Source organism: Gossypium hirsutum, chromosome D11, assembly GCF_007990345.1.
Source record: "Gossypium hirsutum isolate 1008001.06 chromosome D11, Gossypium_hirsutum_v2.1, whole genome shotgun sequence".
In the NCBI taxonomy this organism is placed as follows: Eukaryota; Viridiplantae; Streptophyta; class Magnoliopsida; order Malvales; family Malvaceae; genus Gossypium; species Gossypium hirsutum.
In genome coordinates this window covers 57,965,370-57,986,184 of record NC_053447.1, presented here as the reverse complement: position 1 = coordinate 57,986,184, position 20,815 = coordinate 57,965,370, and the positions used below count along the sequence as shown (strand labels likewise).

Genomic DNA, 20,815 nt, shown 5'->3' with positions numbered 1-20,815 from the left:
ATGTTTTGATTTCTTTATAGACTTTTAAGATTTGATGGATTTTTATCATTATTCTGTTGGTTTTGCTTTAGTTATAATAATTGTGATTGAGATATTGATTGAAACTATAATTATGGTCATTTTGATGTTGGATGGTTTGCTAGTTGATGCATGTTGAAGGGATAAATCTTTGAATGTGCATTATGTCTTGTTTTGCTGTAATTTTTGCTAATTTATACAAAGGTATCGATAATCAGGGCATTAACATTGATACCTCCATGTTGAAATGAATGTGCAGGAAGTAGTAACTCATTTTGGTATCAATACCAATTCTCGAGTATCGATACTTGGGGTGGAAATATAGATACTTTTGAAATTGTATCGATAAAATGTTGGGTTTTAAATTTTGCAGGGAAACAGAATGCTAAAAAGGTACCAATTTTCTAAACAATATCAATACCCATTATGAGAAATATCGATACCAGCGAGAGAGTATTGATACTTATGTGACTTTTTGGAAATTTTCGTTAAGTGGTCTTTAAGCATGCTTCTAACTCATTATAAGGTCGTTTAATGTGCGTTTAGTAAACTTTAACATCGCCTAGGGTATTTTAGATTTTAAACCCCTATAAATGATTAAATATGATGATATTTGTAACAACCCGTCTTTCAGTGGTGTCGAAAATGATGGTTTCAAGACTAAAATTCCAACGTATCAGTCCATAAATATTAATAATTTAATATTTACGAGGTCATTTAATTCGTATTAAATTTTTATTAGGAAATTTTAACGTTTAGGTGGTAAGGGATGCATTAAAATGTTACATTGTAAAGGTTACAAAAGTTTGATTCTGTTAGAGGAATGCATTTAAATGGAAAAGTAAGGTAAGAGAGGGATTCAAATGGTAATTATACCATTTGAATAATGGTAAACGATTATCCTAGTGAATTATAAGGATTTTTATTAAATTAAAAGGGTTTTAATGGCAAAATTATAAATAAATGGAAATGTAAGAAGAATTAAAAGAAAAAGATGAAAACATCTTCCCTAAATTTCATCTTACACCGTAATTAGAATAGGAAAAAACCATTGAAGGACCTTAGGATTCGGCTAAGCAAAGATTGAAGCTTTTAGGTAATTTTCCTACCCGTTTTTAGTAACTTTTATGTTTTTGAGCTCATATTAGCTTGATTTTACTAACCTGAGGACTAATTTGTGAAATTTTTAAATGTAATAAATTTTTCCATTAAAGACTTAAATTATTCTTGAAGTTAATGTTGAAATATGAAGCTTTGTTGCTTGGGTAGACTAATTTGTAAAGTGATTTTTAGTGATTTTAACATTTAGGGACTAACTTGTTAAAATGATAAAATTGATTGCACTTAATGTGAAATAATTGAAAATAGGGATTTTTAGAAATCCATAGATCATTCAGCTGAGTTTGGTTTTAGAAGAAAAAGGTCAATTTGCATGTTTGAGGGCTTTGGGACTAAATTGAATAAAAAGGTAAAGTTAAGGGCAATTTTGTAAAATGTGATAAAAGACTAAATTACATAAAAGAATTGAATTTTTCTGTTGATTTGCTTAATTGAATGATATTATCATTTTAGATCGAGAACATGTTGACGATCGTGGGAAGGAAAAGGTTACAGATTTGTCTTAGTACTCAAGTTGTTATTGCAAACTAGTCGGGTAAGTTCGTTCATGTAAATAAGTCATAGGTATCTTTTTTAATACTTGTTACTATTTTTGTAAATGAAGTGTTTCATGATCTTTGAATGTTTGATCTAACGAAGGTCAATTGTGAAATTGAAAATTGTTTAAGCATATAGAATTGGGCCTTGAGCCTAGAAGGTGAGATGCTAATGTACTGTACTATAATGGGCCTTGTGCCTAGCAAGCTTTGTGTCGGTGTATCTATCAGGCTTAATGCTTAGCAGACTTTGTGCCAGTGTATCTATCGGGCTTATTTCCTAGTAGGCTTAGTGCCGATGTAATTAGCGGGCATGTTGCCCAGCAGGCTTCGAGCTGGTGTAATGATTTGTACTGGATACTAGTGACTTGGGAACATATCAAGCTATGTTTTGGAATAAGAAATGAGACTTATGTACTATTCAATTCTTACTTGATATGAACTGTGACAGACAGGATCTTGGTTATTTTAATCGTATAATTTGCTATGTTATGTGTTTAATTTGGTAAGGTTATTGTTTGGCTTAACGAACGTACTAAGATTCAAGTAAGCTTAATCGTGCTTTGTCTTTTTTTTGTAGATTACATATTGTGATAGGGAGATCAGATCAGACTTGAAGAATCACACTATCTCGAGGACTCTTTCGGTAGTTTTTGTAAACATCCTAGCTTATATGGCATGTAGTAGGGCTAATTAATTTGTTGTAATGTTAAAGTTATGTATTGGTTGGTATGCTCTTGATGTGATAAATTTTAGAACCTCTTATGGTATGCAATGTTAAATTCTAAGTTGTGATAAATGTTTGATCATGAATGGAAGTATTTGGATGAAATTAGGCATGGTGTTTGAGGTCAAAGTAAGCAAAGTCAATATGTGTGTATGATGGTTTATATGTTTGTTTTTAAGAAAGAAAGATTATAGGTACCATGTGACGTGAATTAGAAAGACAATTTAGGTAAGTTTAGGTGATTATATTCATCATGTTTTGGTTGTCCTTGATTTGTTTTAAGGTGATGAAATGAGGTGGTATAATTTGGTTTAGGTTACTATGATATTGAATGAAGAACAAGCACGATTTTAGTCATTTTTAGGGACACATAGCTTGGGACATGGGCTGTCACACGGCCATGTGTCACACATGGGCAACCCAGATGGGCTATTCCCTAAACGTTTTAGGTGCAGGGTTTACACAGGTTGGCACACGGCTTACGGCACAACCATGTGACCCAAGTCAATGAGTTCCACGAAAGAGCACACGGGCAAGTGGAGTAGCCACACAAGCGTGTGGGATAGCCACACGGCCATGTCTGGAGCCACACGGTCTAGACTCTGTCACATGGCCTAGACACACGGTCGTGTGACCCCGATTTTGAAAATTTTTGGTTTTTCCTGAACTTTCTGATTTGTTTCAAAATGGTCCTTAATTGCTCTTAAACTATTTTTAAGGCCTCGTAGGCTCGAATTAAGGCCTGCAAATGTATAATTTATACCCTTTGATTTACATATGTATTTATTTAAATCAATTTGATAATTTAATGCTATATCCTATGGAATGTTCTGTTTTGTACGGTAACACTATGTAACCTTAAACTGACAAAAGAAACAGGTTATGAGTGTTACAATGTTTACATGCTAATGAGACGTGACGTAATGTGTGGTGGTGTGATGTTGGTGAAGCGTCCTGTTACTTGGGCTCGACAATCGGGTTGAGTATAGGGTGTTACATGACATGTTTGTGTTGCAAATGTAATAGAGGTGAATGATATTAGCATGTATGATTGAATGATCTCATTGATTTTACTCAAACTGAGCTAGTTAGCTCTTCCCATAGTTTCAACCATCTTAGGTAATGAACGTGAGTAGGGTCAGACATGGCATGCAAACATATGACGGACTCCAAACATTCTTTTTATTTTTAGGTTTTAATAAGATTTATTAGGTTTTTGGACCGTAAAGCTGTTTGAACTGTGGTTGGGTTTTTTTTTCTTTCTGCTTTGGGATTTTCATGCATGCATACTTGACATATAGATTTGGTTATTATAGAATTATTTGAAAATGAATAAAGCATGATATTTGGCTTAAAAAATTAATTTGTTAATATCAAATTTTTCCGCTACATAAAATATAACAAAATTCTCGATAAGAAACGCTGAGATAGTTGTTTTCCAAACAACACAGGTGCTAATAGCATGACCTAAGAATGGTATATTTCATTAATGAATGTTTTCAAAAAATAATAAAGATAAACCCTGGTTTTTTCCTAAAAGAGGAGGTACTTAAGGTTTTCAACAAATGATTAGATAATAGTGTCGCATAGGTGACGACCAATGTGATCTCCATGAGTCGACCATAACATCTAGGCCGGGTTTGGGAGGTTACAGCCACCCTCAAATGGCACCATCCCAACAACAAAATACTCTCTTTGAAAATCAAATGAGGCCTTAAGAAAGAATTACAAGCCTTCAAAAAATCAACTCTGATGATGTTAAATAATATCTTACTCTAATAATCCTTTAGCCTTTAAGATAGTTGTTGAATACATGCCTCAAAATTTTGAGCCATCAAAAAATATTATAATGAGACCAAAGATACGAACAACCATCTTATGAGTACAACAAGTATATAGAAATTTTAGGTGCCACTGATGTAGTTAATTGTAGAGTTTTTTCTATGACTTTAAGAAGACATACGAAAAATTGGTCTCTAGCCTCTCCAGAAGGTTTTATTCACAATTTCGAAGAGCTAGTTCACTAATTCATAAGTCATTTCCTCGATCATAAGACGTACAAGAGCCTCACTAGCCTTTTTTCCATCAAGCAAAAGCCCGATAAATTGTTTCAAGATTATTTTTTTATTTCAATATGACAATAGTAGGGACCAAAAACCTAATAAATGATTGCGTTATCCAAAAATTTATTATTGATATTGATCATGAACATTTGATATAAGCATGTAATAATGATAAGCCCAGGAGATTTTATTATTTGTATAAGAAAGCTCAAAGATACACAGAAATAAAAAAAAATGAATATGCCTAAAACAGATGCTTTCAATGATCATTTCAACTTAGCATAATATATAATTTACCATATTAGGAAGTGAAAACCTCCTAATAGATATAAATAATGAAGAAGCCTTAACATAGAAATAAACTTAAATGGACAACATCTTTTGCAATCCCCTTAATAGCCCAAGAATGACAAAGCTCTCCTTGAGGATCATTTACCTATAAGAAAAAAAGGAGCTGACTATAGCAAGTTAGACAATTATACCCCTTTAAACTTTCATTGCTTGTATTTTAAGTGAAATAGAGAGGCAATGTATTCTTGAGTTTTCACCACAAATAAAAATGAGCCATCAAAGAAGACAATCATTTTACGAATGCCAATTTCATTGGGATGCTAACCATAAAAAATAAGATTGTGCCTGCTTAGACAATTCTATTGAAACAACCATTAGACATAGTCAACTTAGAAAATTTGTTGTGCAAACTCGCTAAAAAAATTAAATGAAGATAGAACATTTCCAAAATATAGGCAAGTTAAGACATAAGGAAAATAATATGTCAGAAAAGTAATAAATATAATTGTTGAAATTAATTAAAAATAAGAAACCTCTAACTTTAAGTGAAAGTCTCATTTGAGAAGTATAATGTCTGTTAGGTTTGTGACTCGGATCCTTGTAAAAGAAATAATACAGTGGTAAAACTAGGGGATTTGTGTAGGGCTTAAGGCTAAGGGAATCCGTATAAAACTACATTTATTCTATTTGACATTGATTAGAATAAGCTTTTTCAGCCTTTAAATAGATGTAGTCGAAACTCCTCTTGTATAATTTGATTTTCAACATTAGTGAATTTTCTTCTCCTCTGCTCGTGGTTTTTCCCCCGAAAGGGTTTCCACATAAAATATGTGTGTTTTATTTTTCTTTCTTATTACTTTGCAATCATTCTATATTTCCATTATCGACGTTCAATTTTTAACAATGTCAATAAGACATTTAGCAAAGAGATCTTGTCCAACAAAAGCTAACAAGTGAGTTTTGATAAAAAAGATGAAGATGTAATTCTCAATGATAGTGTCAATGATCTTTTTGTGGTCATAGTGAGGATAGTAGCATATAAAGTGAAATCAATTCTACTTAATAGTGGAAGTGCGATTAAAGTCTTACATCAAGAGGAATTCATGTAAATAGGCCTAAAGAAAACTACATTAAAGAGGGTGAGCCAGATTTTTAGCCTTTTTAATTCACCTTCGGTTATGTTTGGTGATGTCAAATCAATACCACAAGTATGGTGGATTCTTGGTTGTTGATCAACCTTTGACATATAATACCAACCAATGATGAGGATGGCAACATTTTGCATAGAAGTAAAATTATCATCCCAACAAGAATTGCTTCTATTGACTTTAATTTGAAAATAGAGAGGCAATGTCATATTACGTCTCTACAATTGACTCAATAAAATAAGGATCCTAGTTGAATGAGATCTTTAGGGAAAAAATAGTAGGGATCATTCATAGACAATATTACATCATTCTTGACATTCGAGTCAATTTAATTAACAATATCATGATGAGTTGGAGAGATTAGATACAAGAGTTAAAATGAATTTATACAAAGTATAACAGATGAAAGCCTTATAATTATATCACGATGATCCATATAAGATAACTCAAATCTCATTTGTTTCACCAAGAACGAAAATGTGCACCTTAATTAGTTAGTTTAGGCATAATGTTAACAATTTTTATAATTAGTTGACATGTCAGGCATTGACCCATATGTTAGTTTTTTACAAAATGTTTTAAGAAAAAAATTTCTCGCTTAAGATAGAGCTAACGCAGTGAAATAAAAAGTTGGTAAATTATTAGTTCCAACTTTATTCAATAGGCAACATCAAATTTTTAAAGTTGTGGTGGAAAAAAAACAATTTGAAATGGAAATGCGAGTGAATTTCACCACCTTAAACAAAAAGTGCCCTAAAGATTAATGGATGCCTTTGATTTTCATGGACATAAACAAAAAAATTTAATGTTGTTCCTTATAACTCTCAATCAACAAGTAGGTCCATCTGTTGGACATAAAGATTTGAGTTTCATGGATTTCTTTTCAGGTTACAACCAAATCGTAGTGGCTCCAAAACATTAATAAAATACCTCTTATATTACTAAAGATAATTTATTTTGCTATAAAGTGATGTCATTTGACTTGAAAAATATTGATGGCATGCATCAACACTTGGTTAATGAAGTATTCAAGGAACAAATTGGGAAAAGCATGGAAGTCTAAGTCAATAATATGCTTGTAAAGTGTTCCTTTATAGAACAACAATTATGAGACCTATAAAATGTTTTTAAGGTGCTCTAAGGCTACAACATGAGATTAAATCCCAACAAGTTTTCCTTCACTTTGGGAGCTAAAAAGTTTCTAGGATTTACGATATCCAATATTTAATGCCTCGTTTTTTGTTGGTTTCAGAAAATCCATTTCGAAGCTAAATTTTCTAAGTCAAGCTCGCAAGAAACTTTTAAATATAACAATTACAAGTCAAAGGCAAAAATTTGAAAATAGAATAATTTATTAAGTAAATATAGTACAAGGAATAAGTTATAACTAACTTAAACTAGTGATATTAGATTGGATATTTAATCAAGCCTTTAGTGTACAATTAGGCCAAGGGTCTAAATGTAAATAAACCATGATTAAAATTATGTTAGTGGCAAAGCTAAATCCTATCCAACAATTTCCAATAACATTTCCATCTTGAAATTTTGGTCATTGGGTTATTTGATAATTAACTTAATTTGGTTAATTAATATACATATATATTAACTTGAGTAAGTGGGAGAGAGAATTTCAATTACCATCATCTTCCCCCACCATTTGCCTAAGAGAAGAAGGGGAAAACACCTAAGTTCTCATACCATTATCGTGAGATCCATTTCTTGGGTAAGTGAACATTCCTTTCCATTTTAGTGAAATACTTAACTTGGTAAGATATTTAATTATAACCCACTCCTTATAACTTTGAATTGTTGATGTATTGTCAAGTTACCATTGTTAGGTGCTAAAGGAAATTAGAGAGAGAAACTTGATTATGAATATTAAGGTGCTTAGAGGTTGAATTATGGTTTTCATAAGCTTGAATGTTGGTAGGTAACGATGAGAATAGGTTGTTTTTGAAAAATGGTTAATTAGCCATTAATGGAGAGTAAGGGTTTAATGAGACAAAGGTTTAAATTTTTGAGATATGGTTATGTTTTTGGATAGTTTGAGATTCAGTCGGGTAAAACTTAAGTTACAGGAATTTCGAATATTTGAGTTTGAATTGTTATACAAAATCTTTGCATCTCATGACATTACCAATTATTTGAATGGTCATTAAGTGACCATTAATTTCTAAATTCCTAGTGTTGACTACTTGATTTGTAAGTATTAATAGAAAAAAGAGTTGAAGTAAGCAAAGGAAAAGAAATTTTTTTTATTAAAACCTCGAAAGATTTCTATTCATTTTGTGTTTTGAAAGGTAAGTTCTCATAGAGCTTAATATCCTTCATGTTTGATGTGTATGCTGTCTATCTTCATGTTATTAGAGTTATTAGCTATAAAACATGCTAAAATTTAAATGGAATCAACATACTTGGAAAGGAAGCACTAATGGATAGAAGTGAGCTTATGAGTAAGAAGAATAATTATTATGTGAATTAAGAGATTGACAAATGATATTCTCATGTGTTTGTACGAAACTATGGCTTATGAACTACGGAAATTGAAATGTGATTGTCAAAATAAACATATGTTCATGAATGATAAATGCTCATGTAAAATTGGAAGAAAAGCTAGGATATAGTTGGTATGCCAATAGAGTCATACGCACATTTCTATATGGGTCTAATATTGCTACGAAGATTCTATTATGTCATTGGATGATTCAACATTTTTTGTGAATCATCAAATATGTTTTGTATCTTTGGAGACCTTGGTGTGGTGGATGGATGTATATGTATATGTATTTCCTATGGGCTTTGTACTTATATACCTTGGTGTGGTGTAGTTCACTCGTGTGACTAAGTTCGTTTTTACTAAGGTTGCATTGGGTGAAAACTTCATCCGGATATAAAAGAGTCAATGTATAAAGAATATGACATGCTGATGGTCACTAAACTAACTATAAATATGACTAAGGCAAGCGCACCTATCGAACTATAGTATAACTATGGTGAGTAGAAAATATCGTATCCAGGAGGACTAAAAGTACTAGTAATTACCGTCTTCTTATTATCTAACTGAAAAACTGGGGTGATGTGTTTTAATCTATAATTACTAAACTAATTTATCTAATAATGCAACAGAGAATGAAATAGGAAAATAATCAAAGATAACTAATGAGATAGACAATACCTATGAAAGAATCCACCTAGACTTCAACTATTATTATGAATCTGAATTAAATGATTTAATCACTTGTGTCTTGATCCGTAGAAATCCCTAAATTATGTTAATATCTCTTTCGAGCATATGAACAACTAACTCTAGGTTGATTAGTTGAAATTTCTTTCTAATTAAAACCCCCATTGTCGCATTAACTCTATCTATGGATTCCCCTATTAGATTTAACTCTAATTCGGTAGATTTATGTCGTCATCGCATGCAACTCCACTCAACTATGTTAGATCTACGCTTAAATAGGGACTTTTGCTCCACTGAAATAATTACATTAAACATGAATTAATATCCCAGAAATATTAAAACAAGAAACAAGCATACATAATTGAGAACAAGATTCAAGTATTTATCATGTAAATTAGAAATAAAATAATAAGATTCATCATAAGTTTCATTCTCCCTAGGTATCTAGGGAATTTAGTTCATAATCCTGAATAGAAACATCTCAAAGTTAGGATAACCATAAGACATAGAAGAACTCAATAAAACTTTGAAAGAAATTAAATGGAGATCTTCGATCTTGAGGGAGATCCGCTTCCGAGTTGATTTCGATGGCGTTCCTCGAGTGTTTTCTTCGATCTTCTCTTATTGCCCCTTTCTCTCTTCTTCTAATTGGTATTTATAGTCTTTAGAATACTCAAAAAGCCTAAAAATTGGGGTTTTTCGTGTATTTGGGAAGTAGAGTGCGAAATCGATACGGGCTGGCACATGGGCGTGTAGCCAACCCATGTGGCTCACATGGGCGCATGTCCAGCCCATGTGGATCCTGAAAGTAGCTCTTTTTTGTCCGATTTTGGCTCGTTTTTCACTCCTTTCACTTCGAAATGCTTTCCTGAGTATAGAAATATGAATTTAAAGGATTAGGAGCATCAAATTCACTAAGTTGCCTAATTAATCATCCAAAAACACGTTAAAAATAAGATTAAAATATGTTACTTTTATAGCTCATCACATGCAATGCTATAAGCTAATGTATGAATGAATATATATTTGATCTTGTATGCTAATTTTGTAAATGAGAATGACAACGGACATATGTGCAAATAATTATTACCTTGCTTACCTTGCCTTATGTTTTTCCTATTGCTTTATCATAACTAGGTTTAATGTTATGTCCTTTTGGTATTTAGTGTACTCACCTAAAAACAAGGTAAGTATAGTGAATTCCATTATAGCTTCCTAAGTATTATTTACTTATGCGTCGTTATTTCTTGCGTGTAAATACTCAACTAGTGAATTCTGGGAACCGTACATAGAACGAATATGAAACTATCCACAAGGTGACCAGACTATGAAAATTATGTACTAAATGTTGGGGCATGTACGTAGGGTGTCTTTTATATGTAATGGTTGATTTCATACGTATATATGTTAACATTTAACTTGATTCTTCTATGGTTGAGCTAGGATGTATCTAGTTCTTTGTAATGTGTTGTTGATCAACCCCTTTTTCTTATATACTTTATGGTTTTTCTTTGCTTTAGGCCTTATTTCATAAGTTTGAATTAGAATTATGAATTTTATGGATATGAATGGCTAGTTTCTTACTTGTAAATCAATCTAGTTTGGTAGTTTTGTTTGGTACTTGTTGAGTATGGTTATGTTCCATGATGGTTGAATATGCTTGTGTATGCTAAAATTGTAACACCCCTAACCCGTATCTGTCATCGAAATAGGGTTACGAAGCATTACTGTAAAATCGTAACTTAAAACATTCATTACCAAAAATTTGATAAATCATAGCATAATTCATTCAAACACACGCATATCTTCCCTCATTTGAGCCATCGAGGCCTTAAAATTACTTTAGAAACGATTCGGGACTAAATCGAAAACATTTAGAACTTTATGGAAAAAGATAGAAAATTTCACATTGCAAGGGTCACATGGCCATGTGCCTCACACGGCTGAGACACATGCCCATGTGTCAAGCCGTGTAACATTCAAAATAGGGACACGCGGCAATGTCCCAGCCCGTGTCTGTGCTCGTGTAACTCTGTGACTTGGGTCACACGACCAAGCCACATGCTCGTGTGTCAAGCCGTGTGCTAGGCTGTGTAACTGCCTGACTTCTTACCCTTTGAAACCTACATGGGACACATGGCCGTGTTGCATAGCTGTATGTCAAACACAGCTGAGACACACGTCCATGTCTTAGGCCGTGTGGACAAGAAATAGGTCAAATTCAAGCTATTTCTTTCACCCAATTCAAGCACACACCTACAAGCCATTTGCACATACATGAAAGCCTTAAAACATACCTAAAACAAGCATAATAAGCCCAATTCAATAGGTCATTTATCCATACAACCAATATGCCAAAAGGCACCTCAATCACAAATCATTAAATCTATCTAGACATATGCATAATTGACCATTCATCTAGCATTCATATCTAACCTAGTTTCATACCAAAACTTAACACAACTAACCACATTGAAACTTCATCAACATATATCAAAATGGTCATTTAAAACATGCATTCATTTAGCCACATCAACACCAACCATTAAGGCATTAAAGTACCAAAAGCTCACAAACCATAATACCATATTTACAAGTCAAACATAACAACTAGATCATCAAACACTATTCACCTAAACATGCCATTATAACCATGACCAAAATATCAAAATCTATCGATATAGTTGTTGGATAGTGTGATAGGTCTTTGACGAGCTTCCAAACCGATCGAGCTTCCGATAATCTATAAAACATAGGAAAGAAAAAACAATGTAAGCACATAATGCTTAGTAAGTTCGTAAATCATGAACATAGCTTACCATTTTAATGCATAATCTTAAGAATAGATATGACTCAATTCAACATAGTTTGGCACAAGCCTAAGCATCATCAACAACATAAGTTAGTGATTAAAAACATAACTTAGCAATATCATCATAATGGTAAGGTATAGTATATGAGCATAGCATCACTTAAATCATACTTTTCATAATCATGAGTGTTCATACTTTGATCATCAACAATTCAGAACTTTTTATAAGTTCTTAACTTAGCTTTCGATACACTTACCATTCTTTCCCTTTTCATGCCCGTTGAACCACTTAGAATAGTATCGGATACGTGGCAAGCTTACACAAAGTGTGCTAAACACATGGTCGAAACCATTCCTTTCCTTTTCCTTTACATAGATGCTCACTCGAGCCATAAATGGGTCTACTCACATAAACTAACGATCGAAATGTAGCTACACGATGCCGCTCACACAAGCTGACGAGTATCTGCAACAAATGTTGGAACTTAGCCATCGGTAGGGCATTCAGGACCAGCACCCGAAACATGGTAACCCTAATGACATGTCATTTGTATCCTATATATTCCTAAGGTTCAAATGGGACTTGAAAGTCATCATAACATTGTTGGATTTTCGTCGTAACATGATATGATAAATAACATAATAACATTTAAATCAAATAACATTAAAACGCTATATAAACTTATGAGCTTACCTTGAATATAAAGATGACGAAATAGAATCAACTAGTTTGATACTTTATCTTTCCCTCGATCTAGATTTGTATGAGGCTTAACTTGACCTAAATAAGAAAATTTAATCCGTTTAATATTCATTCCATTCAATTCAGTCAAATATTCATACTTTTAAAAAATTAGCTTTTTCCCCTATTATTTTAACTTCTTTACAATTTAGTCTTTAAGCTCGTAAATTGAAATTCATACAATTTCATCTACATACCATGCTAGGCGATTTACCTAGGGACTTATTTCAACTCAAAAAAGCATTAATTCACAATTTCACCATGACAATTTACTATTTTTATATAATAGTCCCTAAATGATAATTTCATCAAAAATCACTTTACAAAACTTTTTTATTTATCAACAAAGATTCATTTTCTTCCATCAAACTTCAAAAATCACATGAACACATTCATGGAAAACCCTAACTTTAAAAACTTTGCAAATTAGTCCCTGGGCTAGCTAGATTAAGCTACAACGACTTCAAAAACATAAAACTCATTAAAAATGGGATGAAAAACACTCACCATGCACCAACTTTAGCTTAGCCAAACCTAACAAGCTTCCATGGAGGTTTTCTAAGCTTCAATTTTGGTGGATGAAGGTGACCGACTGTTTAACGTCATAGAAATAATGTGCAAGCGTACACTATCGATGCAAGTATGGTAGATAGATGTGAGTCTGTCGGATATCGATCCCACAAGGATGGTTGTCTTTTGTCTATTAATGTCGGTGCAATAACTAGATAGAAACGAGATAAATTGCAAGGACAGTTTTTGATGCAATAACTTGAAAATAATAAAATAAAATATGAAAATGATAAACTGGGATTCCAAACATAAATCTTTAGCAGAATACTAAATGCTCACAAGGTATAAAAGGATAGGTGTTTGTCGAGGCAATAAAATTTAATGTATATGTTACCAAGTGTGACTCCTCTATTTAATCTGAGACTTAAACATGCACATTAACCCCACCTTCCGATGATGGCAACATGACACTATTTAGAACAAATGTACTAAATTCCTCTAATCTTCACTAAACTTCCATTGGAATGCTTGTTGGCTCGAACCGTCACTACAATTTCCAGTGTCAGTGACTGCAATAACACTTCCGTGTTGAGAAACATTCAAACCCCAAGATTAAACAATAACAGCAAGATTGAATAAGATAACATTTAACCAAGAATTCATGTGTACTTCTATACAAACAGAAAATAGAGAGTAATTGCCAGCATTTAGAAAGAAATAAGAAAGAATCTACTAGAGAATACTATTCCTAGACAACTCAACTGAATCTCTCAATTCCCTCTTGTCTCGCACTTAGGTCTCCTCGTCAGAAGCTAGTCTGCATTAATTTTCACGTTGGTTCACCCGTGAGAGGCTTAAGCTGTCATAGCTGCAAGCTTCAAGGTAGGATGAAGAAGATGATGGTTGAGAGAAAATAGCTCCCCCTTTTTTCTCATGCCACCTTTTATGTCCTCCTCCCACAGTACAGGTGTCCTTTCCTCAGAATTATTTTGTCATTGTACGTACAGGTTGGTTATACCAAACTGGACAACTCACACATTTTTATTTCTTAATCGGACAGCTGTCAGGTGCAGCGATAATTTTGGACGCACTCTGGAATGAACTCATGCAGTGACATTAATTAAAAAAGATAGCAAAATTAAGGATAAAATATGCTAGGATTCATTGAGTTATAAAGTACAATCTACAACACTAAAAATGCTAAAATATATGCTAAGGATAACCAAATGGGGACAATTTAACCAATAAGTAAGGAGGAAAACCTATGTTCTTTCTAGTGCTATTAGAAGGCATTTTAGAAGATGATGTTTTGTTATTATTACTATTACTTAACTTATCTGTCAATTTACTTAAATAACCTTATAAATTAACCCTTAAAATACTTAATAATATGTCCATGATTGTCCACCCACTAATTAAATGGTTTAATTACCATTTAAGTCACTCACATTAAAATTCCATAACAATTTAATACATTTAACAAATAGAATCGTACTTTTGCACCTTTTACAATTTAATCCTTTTCATTTAATTAAACATGCAAACGAAAAAATTCATTAACGAAATTTTTATATGACACTACTAACATATCGTAGACATTAAAATAATATTAAAATAAATATTTTCATGTCAGTTTTGTGGTCCTGAAACCACTATTTTGATTTCACTAAAAATGGATTGTTACAAAAATGGTGTTTAGAACTTGGTTAAAAAGTTTCAAAAGTCATAGAAATAAATTGGTATTGTTTAGGGTTAAAATAAGCAATTCCAAGGTTAGTTTTTTTAGTGCAAGAGTTAGGGGTATAGTACCTTTACTTTAGGTACATGTACCTAGTAGACATATTACAAATTTCTACAGTAACAGGGCTAGGTACTGATACTTGAGTCCACAAGTACCAACACTTAAGCCCGTAATAGGGTTCCTACACAATTTTGTTGCAATTAAACCATTAGGAATCCGTACTCGGTCCCAAACACCTCCAAACATTTAGGAATTGCTTTAAAATTATCCTAACTTGATTTTAAAGTCTCAATGTTGAATGTATTGCTTAAAAAGTTTTGTTATAAATGGTTTTAATTTTGATTTCTTAATGCACTATAGTGTATATGGTTAGTTTGAGTTGCTTCGACAACAAATGTGATATCTCATACTCGGATCTAGCGATTGGGTCGGGTGCAAGGTGTCACAGAATTGGGTATTAAAGCAAATCAAATGAAAATATGAGTCATTTTGGATATGAGCTCTTTTAAAAACTACTAAGGAGATCTGGATATTAGCTGGAAAGATTTGTAGCTAAACAAATTTCTCTCCTAAATGACAGACAAATGATTGCCATTCTTCAAAGCCTTAAAAGTCTTATTTGATTGGAGTAAGACTTGTTGAAAAGAAGTTTGTTGACTGGATAAAAGTTTATTTCTGTTCTCCATTATTGTTGGCCTCGCCCTTAACACAAATTTACCTTAACAACATCGAATGAGACAAACTGTTTACTATCTTAGTCAGGCTCTTCAAAATAGAAGGCTAAATAACATAAAGTAAAGAAAATAGTTTTAGCATTGATGGTATTAGCAAGGAAGCTTCCCTAGTATTTTCAAGCACATCCAATTATATATTATCTTAACAACCTTCTAAGATAGCTTCGAACATGCAATAGATGGTCAATAAAGGCCCAAATACGTCTACTTCAAAATAAGATTCACAACTAGTTTGAGTAAGGTGCACCCCTTTTTAACAAATGGTGATTGTTATATGTTAATGGTTTAGGTGTAGGAATCTTACTAACTGAATCATATGGAAATCAATAGCAATATGGTTTGTATTTTAGGTTCAATGCCTTAAACATTATAGTAAAAGATGGAGCTTTTATACTAGTATTAGAAGTAGACCGACAATTGGGGTAAAGTAGTTATGATATTTTACAAGCACCTAGCTCCTTTGGATTGAAAAATGAAAAAGGCAAACTCCCCTTCTAAATAGGCCTTTTCTATTGAGATATAATAGCGAGGCAAGGTTTTATTGGAGTACCAATGCCATCCTAATTATTATAAACAAGAATCCCTTTACATTACAAAGGATCTTACTATTGGAAAATCATTTACAAAATAAGTTTAAGTTGGCATAATATAATTTTTAAAATTTTTCTAAAATAAACCTTTATCGTAATATCTAAAGAAATAAATCTGATCAAATAAGTACTTGTGCATCGAGTCTTAGGTAGACAATTCAAATCAACTAAAGCTTTTGGGAGGTGCTTAGAATTTTTGACCAACTCGAACCTAAGTCTAATGTTTTTGAACATCCAACCACTTGATCTTTTTTATTTTTCTTAATGTAACGACCTGATCTCCAATGGTGTTGAAAAATGAGGTTTTGGGATCCCATTTTTGTAAATCGAGCCTTTAAATATTTAATAAAAATATTTACGGAGTTATTATATTATTGAATTGAATTTTGGATAAGATATTTAGTGAAAATTGTGTTTCCATAGAGTCTAAGGACTAAATTATCAAGTCCAATTAATATAGATTTTTAATTAAAAAATGGCTTGAGAACTTAAATTGCAATTAACCAAAGGACTAAAATAGTAAATAGACCTATTATAAAGCATGATACTTGTAACATGCCAAATTTTTTGTTTAAAGTTTGTAAAATTGTTTCAAGAATGAATAATTGGCTTAATGGTTAAGAATTGGAGTGGTTATCCTTGATAATTGAGTTTGATTCCCTTCCCATGCAAATTGGCCAAATTTTTGCTAAAATTTTTCCCTTACCTATTTTTGTGTTGTCCAAACCTAGTTAACCTAGGTTTAAATACATTTTTTTGATTCATTTTTAGGCTTTATTCATCTTTTTTCAACCCTAGCCGTTCCACTCCACCTCTCTCAATGTTTTCTTCTTTCTCTTCCTTGTGCCGTCTAAATGTGGTGATTTTCACCATTTTTGTGCCTAATACTTTGCAATTAATTTCCAGCCACCTTGCTGAGTATTTTAACCTTTTAAAAGTCATTGATTCTACCCTTAATCCCTCCGTGTGATTGTTTTCATTAGGTCCTCCCCAAGTGGTGCCTTCACTCTCATTTCTTGCAATTAACTGAGTTAGAAGAGCTGATTAGGGACTTGTGCCTCTCCCAAACTCATCTCAAGCTGATTGAGCCTTTTGAATACTTGTTGGTACTTATCCTCATTGCTGACTGTATTCACGGTCGTTTTCTTGGCTCAATATGTAAACCATTCAGCTGACCATATATAGGATTTTATTAACATATCATCGATAAGCTAGAAACCTTCTACATATGTCTTTGACATGAATGCCCTTGTGAACGCTCCGTCAAGAATAGAAGGCAAGTTTCCATCTAGCCCATTATAAAAACCTTGAAGCTATAACCAATCTTGTAGGCCATGGTATGGACACATATGGAGTATGAGTTTAAAGCGCTCCCACGCCTCATATAAAAATACTCTCTCAAATTGATCGAAATTAGTGATGTTCATCCTCAGCTTTATTATCTTGATCAGAAAAAATACTTGGCTAGGAACTGAATTTCCAACTCGTCCCACATATTGATTGAGTCAATTGGCTGCAACTCTATCCATAGAAAAACATCATCAATTAATGAGAAAGGGAATAATCGAAGACCTATGGCTTCACCGATTACCTCATTATATTTAAAAGTGTCACAAACTGATAAGAAGCGCTTGAGATGCTAGTTAGGATCCTTGTTCATCGATCCCCAAAATTGGATAATCGTTTGTATCATTTGGATCATTATCGATTTGATTTCGAAGTTGTTAGCATTAATCATCGGGAGATTAATGCTTCCTTGAACAACCTTTAAGTGGGCATAGCATAGTCCCTCAAATTTTTTTGTTACGTCGGTGGCAGGTGCGAGTGTGGTGGTTGTCTCTATACTCTTGGTTCGTCAGTCAGCTAGTCTCTAGGTGGAAGTTGGCCGCCCCTTAGATGTTGAACCCTTCTCACATGCGTAAGAATTCATTTTCATTCTGGTTCGATGGTACGAACCTGTTACCGGTCTTAGTCATACACTACTCTTGCGAGCTATAAATTTATCTTTAGAAAAAATAAACACCAAGAAAGTTTGTATCTATAAATTTATCTTTCGCTAACTATCTCTATAAAGAACATGTACAAAACTAAAAATAGCTCAATCTAGCATAGACTCTTCGGTGATGACAAAACAACTTAATTGCCTCTCGTCATCCTTGCTGACAATGAGAGAAATCAACACTAAAAACAACAATTAATCAACAACTACGTGTAGTTTTTGCAAGTGTGATAGGTCAATTGTAATATAATTGTACAACGAGGTACGAAGTACTCTAGGGATCGAACTCACAAGAGACGACGATTGAATTGATTCTAACTACAAGCATGCATGATAAAGGACTAATCACTCAACCCTATAGTACAACATACCATAAAGTCAAGAGTAATTATACTAATTTACGAGCTAGCTATAAAGGACTAAATCATAAAATGTGCAAATTTAATAAATAAACAAGTAAATAGAAAATGGTGGTTGATCGATTTTGATGTGGTTCACCAATTCTCGAATTATAGATCTAAATTGCTTTGTCACAGTCCAAGTTTTTCTAGTCCACGTTTTGGTTGTTTGAATAAGTGAGGTTGGCGATGACTCGTGTATCATCTAGTTAAATTCGCAAAAATTTACTTATTTCATTTAGTGAAGTTTCACTTGCGGAATGTTTCGCTAAGTTCCGTCATCTTGAAAATTTTTATTCTGCATTTGGCTAGCTTTTCCGTTATTAACCCACCATTGGTGTGTTCAATTGCAGCGCATAGGGTTGTTGTTTTAGAATCCGCAATTGGTAGGACATGTACAGGAAACATGCAAAGTTGTATGTAGGAAACGTGTCATTTTACATGAAACCTATAAAACCTCGTTAATGGTGTTTGAATAGTGCAACCCTGTATGATTAGTGGAGTCGTGTATGCATGTAAAATGATTAGGTAACCTGTTATAGTGGAATTATGGGAAAATTCCTATATAAATAGGATAAAACTTAACAGAGAATGACTTTATTTTCCATTTCTCTGTTCATCCTTGTTCTTTTAGAACAAACCTAGTGTCACATCCCAAATTTCTAATTGATAAAACTATAAAATTATAGCAAGAATGAGTAATTGGCCTAGTGGTTAAGAAGTAGTGAAAGTATCCTTGTGACCCGAGTTTGATTCCCCTTGCTCGCAAATTCTTTTTCATTTAAAGCCTATGCCATCCACCCCTAAAAAATTGTCAGATTTCAATCTGATTCAAACACTGGAAAATCTGATTAACTTGGATATTTAAGACTTTATCTAAATTATGAAAAGGGTATCAGTTTTCAAAAACAAAATTAAACTAATTTTTATGTTGAGTTGTTTTTTTCATCATTTTCCTCTTCTTTTACCCTATTGTTGTTCCCTCCCCTTTTATTTTCTCTCGGTTTTTCTTTCTTTTCTCCTTTTTTCTTCTCTTATTTTCTTTTTATCCTTGTGTCACCCATTTGTGTTCTCTTCTTCTTTTTCTTCTCTTCTTATCGAATTACTGATTACTCTGGCCGAATTCATCTATACTACTTGGGTTTTTCATTGGTTCTTTGAATATGTCTTTCTGGTGGAGTAAGTAGTTTTTCTTTTAATTAGATCTTGTCTCATTTTATCCTTCCATTATTTACTACTTTGGCCGAATATTACTTGAGCCATAGCTGAATAATCTATACAGGACCAAAACCGATTGCCTCAAATTAGTAGTGACATCGAAAGCTATTCGTATCTTCATTCTAAGTCAAAATAGAGTAAGCAAGTGACCGAAAATTGAATCCAATTTGACACTATTAATCCTATTTCTAGCCAAACCTTATATGGGTGTCTAAAGGCTGGTTTTAATCAAATTTTATTCATGTTATGTACAGATCCAATCTAGAGCTGTCTAGATCTAAGTTGTAGAAGTTGTGCTTATGTTAGTGCATTTAATTCGCGTAAATCAAGTGACAATTTGACTTTTGTGTGTATTAGTGTTTAAAAATGGTATATTTTATTCATATGATTAATATGCATGCTGATTTTTTACATGGTCGAACAGCCTGGTAATAGTTAATAGGTATACCAAGATTCGTAAGTAATAAAAGGTAATGGTTAATGTGTAGTATTAAAGCATGTTGTATAATGTGTAGTATTAAAGCATGTTGCCGATTGAAATTATTTATTGTTTACTTGAAAAAGCATACCATTGATTGAGATTGTTAATGTTGTGCGGAAGCGTGTAAAAGAGTAAAATTATTGTACTAAAAAATCACACTAAGTTCAATTCCCAGGAAAGAGAGGTGGATCACAAGGATCGCTTAAGTACCAAGTCTTTCCTAGCCAGAATATCCCTCAATCGTAATTTAATAGCACAATAAATTACTACAATCACACTCACAATTCATGCAGAATAATACAATAAAGAACACAAGAATTTAACGAGGTTCAGTAAATTTTGCCTACGTCCTCGGGCACTACCAAATATGTTTCACTCCAAAATACAAGTGAGAATTTACAAAGAGAGAGAGAGAAAACAATGCCTTAAGTAGAGAATGGCAAATTTGGGATAATAAAGAAGAGAAATGGTTAGGCCTATTTATAGTTAAGGTTTAGGGATCAA

The 20,815-nt window shown here is 32.8% G+C and overlaps 1 non-coding gene across 1 annotated transcript; it reads left to right on the top strand.

The window, feature by feature from the left end:
* The first annotated feature begins 17,544 nt into the window (after positions 1–17,544).
* LOC121223964 (small nucleolar RNA R71) lies at positions 17,545–17,651 on the top strand. Its single transcript, XR_005921427.1, has one exon. It is a non-coding gene; the product is annotated as a small nucleolar RNA R71 (small nucleolar RNA).
* Positions 17,652–20,815: the final 3,164 nt, after the last annotated feature.